Raw genomic sequence first — 10,867 nt, 5'->3', positions numbered from 1 at the left:
TATCTTCAGTAGATAGCATATCAATGTAGCTATCTTTTGTAGATAGCAGATCAATATAGCTATCGTCAGTAGATAGCAGATCAATATAGATATTTTCAGTAGATAGCAGATCATTTAGCTATCTTCAGTAGATAGCAGATCAATATAGCTATTTTCAGTAGATAGCAGGTCAATATAGCTATCTTCTGTAGATAGCAGATCAATATAGCTATCTTCAGTAGAAAGCAGGTTAATATATAGCCATCTTCAGTAGATAGCAGATCAATATAGCTATCTTCTGTAGATATCAGATTAATATAGCTATCTTAAGTAGATAGCTGATCAATATAGCTATCTTCAGTAGATAGCAGATTAATATAGCTATCTTTTATAGATAGCAGATTAATATAGCTATCTTTTATAGATAGCAAATGAATATAACAATCTTCAGTAGATAGCAGATCAATATAGCTGTTGTCAGTAGATAGCAGATCAATATAACTATCGTCAGTAGATAGTATATTAATATAGTTATCTTCAGTAGATAGCAGGTTAATATATAGCTATCTTCAGTAGATAGCAGATCAATGTAGCTATCGCCAGTAGATTGCAGGTGAATATAACTATCTTCAGTAGATAGCAGATCAATATAGCTATTTTCAGTAGATAGCAGATCGATAAAGTAATCTTCTGAAGATAACTATATTAATCTGCTATCTACTGAAGACTACTATATTGATCTGCTATCTACCGACAATGGTTATATTGATCTATCTACTGCCAACAGCTATATTGACCTGCTATCTACTGAAGATTGCTATATATTAACCTGCTTTCTACTGAAGATAGCGATATTAATCGGCTATCTACTGAAAATAGCTATATTGATCTGCAATCTACTGAAGATTGCTATATTGTTCTGCTATCTACAGAAGATAGCTATATATTAACCTGCTTTCTATTGAAGATAGCGATAGTAATCTGATATCTATTTTCATCTACAATATACTAGAGATAGCTATATTGATCTGCTATCTACTGAAGATAACTATATTAATCTGCTATCTATTGACGATAGTTATATTGATCTGCTATCTACTGAAGATAGTTATATTCATCTGTAATCTACTGGAGATAGCTATATTGATCTGCTATCTACTAGAGATAGCTATATATTAAAATGCTATCTACTAACTATATTAATCTGCTATCTACTGAAAATATCTGTTTTCCACTGAAGATAGCTATATTGATCTGCTATCTACCGACGATAGTTATATTGATCTGCTATCTACTGACAACATCTATATTGATCTATCTACTGAAGATAGCTATATTGATCTGCTATCTACTGAAAATAGCTATATTGATCTGCTATCTACTGAAGATAGCTATATTGATCTCCTATGATCTACTGACGATAGTTAGGCTCCTATATTGATCTGCTATCTACAGAGGATAGCTGTATTGATCTATATCTACTGAAGATAGCTATATATTAACCTGCTATTTGCTGAAAATAGCGATATTAATCTGCTATCTACTAAAAATAGCTATAGTGATCTGCTATCCACTGAAGATAGCTATATTGATCTGCTATCTACTGAAGATAGCTATATATTAAGCTGCTATCTGCTGAAAATAGCGATATTAATCTGCTATCTACTAAAAATAGCTATAGTGATCTGCTATCTACTGAAGATAGCTTTTTTCATCTGCAATCTACTGGTGATAGCTATATTGATCTGCTACTACTGAAGATACTAATATTCATCTGCAACCTACTGGAGATAGCTAGACCTACATTGATCTGCTATCTACTGAAGATAGCTATATATTAACCTGCTATCAACTGAAGATAGCTTTTTTCATCTGCAATCTACTGGTGATAGCTATATTGATCTGCTATCTACTGAAGATACTAATATTCATCTGCAACCTACTGGAGATAGCTAGACCTACATTGATCTGCTATCTACTGAAGATAGCTATATATTAACCTGCTATCAACTGAAGATAGCTATATCTGCTTTCTACTGAAGAAATCTATATTAATCTGAAGATATGTTATCTACGGATCATAGCTAGGCCTATATTGCTCTTCTGTCTACTTTTAAGATAGCTTTTTGATATGCTATCTACTGAAGATAGCTATATATTAATCTGCTATCTACTGATACTGAAGATAGATATATTGATCTGAAGATAGCTATATCTACTGGAGATAGTTATATTGATCTGCTATCTACTGGAGATAGTTATATTGATCTGCTATCTACTGACGATAGTTGTATTGATCTGTTATCTACTGGACATAGCTATATTGATCTGCTATCTACTAAAGATATCTATATATTAACCTACTATTTACTGAAGATAACTATATATTAATCTGCTATCTACTTATGATAGTTATATTGTCTGCTGTCTACTGAAGATAACTTGGTCTGCTATCTAGGCCCTACTGAAGATAATTATATTGAGCTACTGATACTGCAGATAGCTATATTGATCTGCTATCTAATGAAGATAGCTATATTAACTTGCTATCTACTGAAGGTAGCTTTATTAATTTGCTATCCACTGATACTGAAGATAGCTATATTGATCTGAAGGTAGCTATATTGATATGCTATCTACGGAAGATAGATAGGCCTACATTGATATGCTATCTACTGGAGATAGTTATATTGATCTGCTATCTACTGACGATAGTTAGTCACCTATGCCTATATTGATCTGCTATCTACTGAAAATAGCTATATTGATATTCATCTGCTATCTACTGGAGATAGTTACATTGATCTGCTATCTAGGCCTACTGGAGATCGCTATATTGATCTGCTATCTACTGAAGATAGCTGTAGGCCTATATTAACCCTAGGAAAGATGAGGAAAACATTATAAAATAACTATTATTAAAAAATGATAAAACATTATTGTCTAAATGTTATCACAACCTTTTTTGCCAAACATTAATAAAAAAAAAGTCTTACCGACTTTAAAAAAATAACATTACACACGACGTTTATAACACCCACAATAATAATAAAAGGATATTGTAGCCATTGAAGGTACCAATATTCTGTATGAATGACTGCAAACAGCATGGGTGCGTCTTAGAAATGATCAGTGAGCTGGGATGAAAAGCGCATCATGCAGTTAAGCGCGCTTCAGACTCCATATTGTACGTACAATATTGTATGTACAATACTTTTCGTGACGTCAAAAAGTATTACACGTGCAATAAATAGTATGTACCGGGAAAATATATATTGTGCTACAATCATTGGTTGCTTAATTGATACGTAGTTGCCAAATTTCTAAGAGTGGTAAATTTAGTGAGTGTTCGGCACGGAATGATGAACATCTTTTCATGTCTTTTTGTATTCAACTGTATTTAATATTAAAAGGCCTATTAATACTAACGATATTAATAATATTAAAATTGTAATAATAATATAAATGGCACATTCAGTTCTTATTTATTTATTTATAGATTTATTTATTTAGGCCTATTTGTTTATTTATTTATTTATTTATTTATTGATTGATTGATTGATTGATTACTGATTGATTAATTGATTTAGCGATTCATTTATACTGACATTTAGTCATATATTGATTTAGTCAGTTTCTTAAGTATTATTTGTAGGCCTATGTATTTATTCTGGTTTTGATTTGTTTGATACTGATATTTTCATTGTTTTTTAAAGTTTTGGCATATAACATTATACATTATAACACGTTGTGTTATGAATTTGCAACAGCTTTTTACATGTTGATATCGTTGAGGCATGTTATGATGGTGTATGTTATAGACCTACTTATGATCATCCCAATACATCCATAAACGTGTTAATGTGAAACGAGATTACTTGAAATATATATTTCGGAGTTGAAAGAGTTTCAAATATACGAACATAATTCTGAAATATGTCTCTCTGATTGGTTGATGGTCAAGAGGATTACGGCATCCTCAAAGCCTCTTGCTGTAATTCTCTAATCGATATCTAGGCCTATTATAGGACCGATCTTCTGAAATCCATACAACCGTGTCAATTGAAATAGTCTCGAATCATAATTTGTGCACGATACAACGTTGATACGTCAGATTTCGGAATTTTATTAAAAATAGGCATAAATCACATTGAACAGGTTGAATGCTGGCAAAAGTAGATAAAATAACTATGGGTCGAATTTACATTAATCAGTGTCCTGGGGCCAGGATAACATTTAGGACTCCTTCGAATTCTAAAACAATACTTCGCCAAATGTCCTTGCTTTCATTTTCTCATTTAATTTGTTTTAATTTTAATTAATTTCTTTATCCACTGGCTCTCTGGTAAATCCGATATTGCCAAATATTTCTTGTCCATTACCCGTGTTAATCTATTTATTTATTAAAATGAACCATCTATTAAATTCCTATAATACAATGTATAGGCCTAGTGTATTTGATAACAAATTTGTTTTTATTTTTGATTGGAATTTGGGTTCCACTTCCATTACACGATTTCATAATAAGATATGTTTGGGCATGGCGGAATTAGTATATGATTAAAGATAGACATACTCTTAGGCCCCCTTTTTTAATGTTTGTAGGCCTACATTATTGATATCAATATTTATGTACAAAATGCAAAAGAATGTATATATATTTGATTGTTTTGTAAACATTAAATTTGATGTTTACTCATAATTATGTCTGGAAAGTCAGGGAAAAACTAAGGAGTATCGGTATTTAGTTTCCTGGGAAAGTGGATCAGATGAGCAGTGAGTAAAAACATTTGCCCTAAATCTTTATTTGATTTTTATTGTTTTATGAATTTATTAGGCTACTGGTAAAGTGCAGAAAGAACCTCCAAGCGCACTCTAGGATTTTTCATCAGCAGCAGTAGAAATTTCTCTTGCATAGATTTTCTGGTGACCTCGCTTGGATTTAGCAAACAATGAACCGTCAGGGTTATAGCGCGTTATTTAATCTGATTCAACTCGTCGTGGCACGTATATTTATTGCACGTGTAATACTTTTTGACGTCACGAAAAGTATTGTACATACAATATTGTACGTACAATACGGAGTCTGAAGCTAGCCTTATTGTTAACTACATGTATGCACACAACACAGGGGCACTCACAATAGACAATTGACCCGTACTGGTAGCGCTGTGTTGTAGATATAGGAGATGAACTAGTTAGCGTCATATATCAAAAAGTATAAAAGCTATGATTTTAGTACTTGCTCTATGTTTCAATTACTTATTCTTTTCAAAATATCTGACTTTTTAACCCGGTACAAGCTTTAATAACGGGGTACCATACATTTGTATGAGAAAGGAAATCTCGATCTTATCCAAACTCCCGTGTTAATCCAATGCACATTTTGCTTCACCGGGCCACCCTGACTTGGTCGCATTTGGAAGATGGGTGCCACGAAACCGTAATAGGTACAAATTTAGTACTTTCTGTCAATCAAGTATGGTTTATTTTCTACATGTCAATCTTTAAATTATTAGCATAGTCCTTATAATAACGGGGGACCGCCTTGATAAGTAAATGATAGCAAACCAGTGACAAATACCCCAAAACTCAGTCAGTGGAGCTCCGCCCGTACATGTCAATATCATCATTATCGATTGGATTAGTCGACCGTAGCGGACAATTCGATCGCTCATTGACTAATATTATCACGTGGACGTGGTAAGAAATTTGCATTGGACAATCGATTACTTCACTAAGCGGGTTTATGGCTGAAAAGGTCACGGTGAACTTGCCGTGGACAAAACTGCACTATGGTCTCAAGAAGGGATGCCAGATAATAAGGATCCTGAATGGTGAAGTACAGGGGTCCAAGCAAAAGGAGCAAAGACAAAGGGAAACAGCATGAAAATTCAACGGGAATTGATCAACGATGTACACAAATGCATCTTTTTCCACAGGACGATGATATACTGGTATGACTATAAGGATGTACACAAATGCATCTTTTTCCACAGGACGACGATATACGGGTATGAATATAAGATGAGATACAGCGACAGTAACTAACAAGGAAACATTCAAGCCGGGCATTCAAGAAGAAACTCCATCGATAGCTCTTTACGCGATGCGACGCCTTAATTTACCTATAGACTATTGACTGCCAAAATTGGTGAAGTACAGTTGACTCAACTAGAACCAGAACCAGCTATTTTAGATGAAGTAGTTGTGCAGATCAGCACAAAAGCTCAAAACAATTAGACCTTTTTAAACTTGATTAACATTCTATATATAGTTTGTGTAAGGACTGACGATAAATGTGCTTAACTTAATTATCGGGAGTTGTCTCATGTTGGTTATTTTTACTATATATATTCTTCTCCTATTATTCATTGTGTGCCTTGAAGGAAGGGCCAATCTCGTACAATTTATGTGGGCATGAAATAGTATGGGTTTTCTACTGATAATAGCAACCAACGCAAAACGGTAACATTATCGTGTTTTCAACTGGAGATTTATAGACTAATTCAGCCCGATACAGATGTGCTTTGTGCTGTCAAAATTTGATTAAACTTAAATGTCGTTTTATACAACACGTGACTATCCCTTGAAATACGATTTTTCAATCTTCGCAACCGATGTTACGATGACAAAAAATGTTGTGTTAACAAACAAACTCTCTGAGGATGATTAGAAGAAATGGTGTGCTACCAACTGAACATAAACATGAATAAGGGCGATGACTGTGCTCTCTGTTGTTAAAATAAGCTTAACACATGACATTTCGCAACATCGAATCACGTGATCATCGCTTAATGCATTTTCGTGCATCATCGGTAAATAGTGGTAGCAAGTAAATTCAACATGAGAAGCGGCGGTAAATCATCGCTCTCAGAAATGGCAAGAAGTAATGGTTAACATAAGGAGGAATAGTTTTTCTTTTCAACATTAAATGATGTATAGGTGAATCAGATACTGAAATTGTAACTTTATACATTTGATATTTTCTCCTGGATTTATCAAAAGGTTAAGATGGTTCTTGTATTTTATACAAACAATTTAAAGAAATACTTCATCGCTGATTTCAACGCATCGGTTTAGTAAACTTGAATTTACTCGCCGAAAACGCAAAATGGATACGCTTATTAACGTGACGGCTATCAGCCTTACCGTAGAAGAAGAAGAAGATTTGTCATTTTTCGTGTGTTTATTTTCGGGTTATTGTTACCTTTATCTTTCTTCATTACTCTAGCTAATGGACTCGTCATATTTAGTGTCTGCAAGTACCAATATTTAAGAGAGCAAGCCGTTTACATGTTTCTTCGAAGCCTCGCATTTGCCGATTGTCTGGTCGGGATAGCCTTAGTCCCGATCTTCTATGTATCGATATTCGTGACAGAACTGAAAACTAATTTTCATTTCTGTTTGACTGTATGTTGCTTCGTCTTTATTTCGTCAACAATTTCTATGCTTCATGTGCTGTTAATTGCGATAGATCGATATATCGCAATAACGTTTCCTTTAAGATACCTAAGTATCATTACTCCCAACACTATTACAACACTAACAATATCAACCTGGGCTTTGGCGTTATTTTGTGGTCTATTGCCGACATTCGGATGGCGTAAACCAGCCGAAGATTTGGAGTACTGCAACGCGGATCAAGTGGTTCCGTTTAGTTATTACGCATTCTTTTTCTTAGTCTCTTTCCTGATTCCGTTGGGGATGACGCTGGGATTTTACTGGAAGATCATCGTTATCGCACGTTCGCAAGTAAGACGCATTGGAGAAATGCGTATTTTTGTTACAAGACGCAGAGTCAACCGCGATGGTGACGATGTCCCTATAGGTGATTCGCCAAGAAACTTGGAATTAGACATCAATCCTGAAATGAATTCATCCGATAATCAGAATAGTTCTGTAGCCATTGTGAAAGCAGTTAAGACAGCCGCTATTGTCTCAGGAGTTTTTGTCATTTGTTGGTTACCCAGTTTTGCATTTCGTTTTGTGATGGAATATTTAAACTATAAGAGTGACGAAACAATTCGAGCACCGATTGTTGAAGTCTTTACAAAATTCTTGGCGTTTGCAAACTCAGCAGCGAACCCTATTGTGTATTCCTTTCGTTATCGTGACTTTAGAAGAATTTTGAAGAAAATTGTGAAATAGTGCCGATTTTGACTTTGCTACGATTCTATATAATTTGAAAGAGCGACACAGAACCGTTTTCTTGATTTCATCTAATTCCTCATGAAATTGTGGAATTATTATTTCCTAAATGCAAATGCAACATATTTTGATTGGTTTTCGTACTTTTTTGAGGCATACCACGGTCTATAAGTTCCCGCAACTATGGTGTATCTCCGCTCCACGGCCCTGCAAGGTGCTAACACTTCAAAGTGTTCATAGTTCTGGTCGCTTGGGTTCAACTCCCCGCACATGCATGGAATCCTACGTAATATGTATCATGTTCGCTTCCATCTAGCGATCAATAAGCTAAATAACGCACGAGTAATCCAATTCAATGCACAAGCTCATACATATGGGATTCTTTGAAGTCAGCTGCAAACAATTCAGTATCGAAGTTACGTAATGTTACTATGTCAACGGGATCACGCGCTTGAGTTATGAACCACGATCGAAACAATCACCACACAAAGTATATGGCACTTGAAGGCATATCAAAATAGCGTGATCCGGTAACCAAGAGAATTACGTAACCACTTCGATGCTGAATAGAAACCTGGATCAATAATGAACGTTGGTCAAAAGACGAGCTTACTGAAGTGAAAAAATTTGTACATGCAGAATCATCATTTATGCATATTGCCTTGAAAATCATAAAAAGCGATTGCTTGATGAACTCCAATGATTTTATTAGCGTTATTTATAAACCACATTTTAATATTTCCAAATGTTTTATATGCTATTTGACCCAGAAATGTATGAATTTGATGCGAAATCGTGATGAAAAATAAAATTTTACCTGTCAGATTCAGAAAGAGAGAATCTCATTACACACGTTAATTACATCACAATCCAAACAATAGATGGTCAAGTTCATGGAGAATGTTACAAATTGTTGCATGTTTTGCCATTTCGTTTTTTCTGCAGGGAATATGTTTTATCATTAAAATCGGATATGGAAAACTATCAAAAATACAGCACAAACGGACATCACTATTTGTATTCATAATACAAATTATAACAATTAAACAGAAGTGACATATAACACTTATAAAAGCTGTATCTTTAAAAGGAAATTGCTCTGATGCTAAAATTTCGGCAAGGAAATTCAGGTGAAATAAAGAAATATATTTCAGATTGATTTTGTCTGCTATTTGAGCGTTTTAAAATGTTTCAAAATGTCAAAATGAACAAAAAGCGAGTAACTATGATGTCATCAACATGACAGTAATATTCATGAGGAGTAATTATTGCTTCCTCAAGAAAAAAATGGTTAACAAATGGTTGGATTAGCATCGCACGACCTTCTAGTAACTGTATCTAGAAATTTGTGAAAGTTACCTGTATATTTTTACCGGAAACGAGCTTTTTCTATGGTTACTGACCAGCTCATTAGCGCGGTTCATCAGACATCTTTACCGCGGGATTACTGCCCTCTGTTGTTGACAGGGCTTCGAACTCTTATCAAGGCGATATGAGAAGTGTAGGGCCGTGGCTCATGCATGACTTTGATGTCTATTACTGACGATAAATACAAGTTTGTACTTTTGTCTTTCAAAACAAATATGTGTTAGCGATGCTGAACACTTGATTACGTTATGACATTAGCATAAACACAATAGTATATTGCCACTGCTTGATTTATGGTGAAAAGTAGTCAAGAAAATCTTGCACCAAATTGAGGTATTGTTGATAAATGTATGGAATCTGGCGCGGTTTTGCAACTTTGTCGACCAATAATATAGAGTTGATGCTATACTCGTTTTTACCTATACCATTTCTTTTAAAGGTAAGGGATCATGTTGAATATCTCCAGTTTTGAGTAGGCTTTATCAACCATTATTCTTGATAGAATATGAGATAGCAAGATTAATTTAACGACAAAATTTAACAAGTATGGTACCTGGTCCGACTGGGTAACTACTAATTTCCCAGTGGTGAAATCACAGATATTTCCTTCGTAATGAACCCTTTGTTTTCAAAAGGTCATGTTTGTGTAATCAACGTAGTACACCATAGAGAGGCTCTGGATTGAATAAGGAATTTGAATTTCAAAAGTTTTGTTTAGCATATGACTTAGTATAGCAATTAACTCACACTGCTACTGTTCCGCAAACCTCGTATTATAGCCATATTTTTAGCGTTGTTTTGATGAAAGTTTCTTTTTTTTCAAACGTTTTTGGTACTTTTAATCATGCGTACCATCAATGCAGGCGCATATATTGCTTTTTTATTGCAATAATTTCTATTGTCCTGACTATGATCTCTCATACCAATAATAATCATATTTGTTTCTGTTTCATTTTGGAGATAATTTTGATTCTTGTTTCTACCCTGTTTTTTTTGTGTGCTTTTTTGTTTGTCGTGAAGGCCTGTTTTTTATGAAGTTCAAAGACGGCCCCTTTCCTCATTTGTTGTTGGATACATTTCTTCTTTCACAATTATCAGTAGAATGTACTCAGATTACCTCATACCAAAGATAAAGTTTGTAAAGTGCTTTGTTACTTACTTCTGCTTCTTTTTATTTCACTATGAACAGCTCTCACAAAATGAACAAAAATTTGACAAAATAACTTTTCGAGATATTCCAGATTTGAAAATCTTATACCCTTCAACTTCATACCAAACGTGTTATGGTGGCACCTTGCTTTGGTCTAAAATAATATTTCCTCCAGAATTTCTAGTATTCTATTGAATTTTGTCATGATTAATGGTCTGT

Source organism: Amphiura filiformis, chromosome 16 (genome assembly GCF_039555335.1).
Source record: "Amphiura filiformis chromosome 16, Afil_fr2py, whole genome shotgun sequence".
NCBI lineage: Eukaryota > Metazoa > Echinodermata > Ophiuroidea > Amphilepidida > Amphiuridae > Amphiura > Amphiura filiformis.
The sequence above is the reverse complement of the archived record's forward strand: the minus strand, read 5'-3'. Positions refer to the sequence as shown.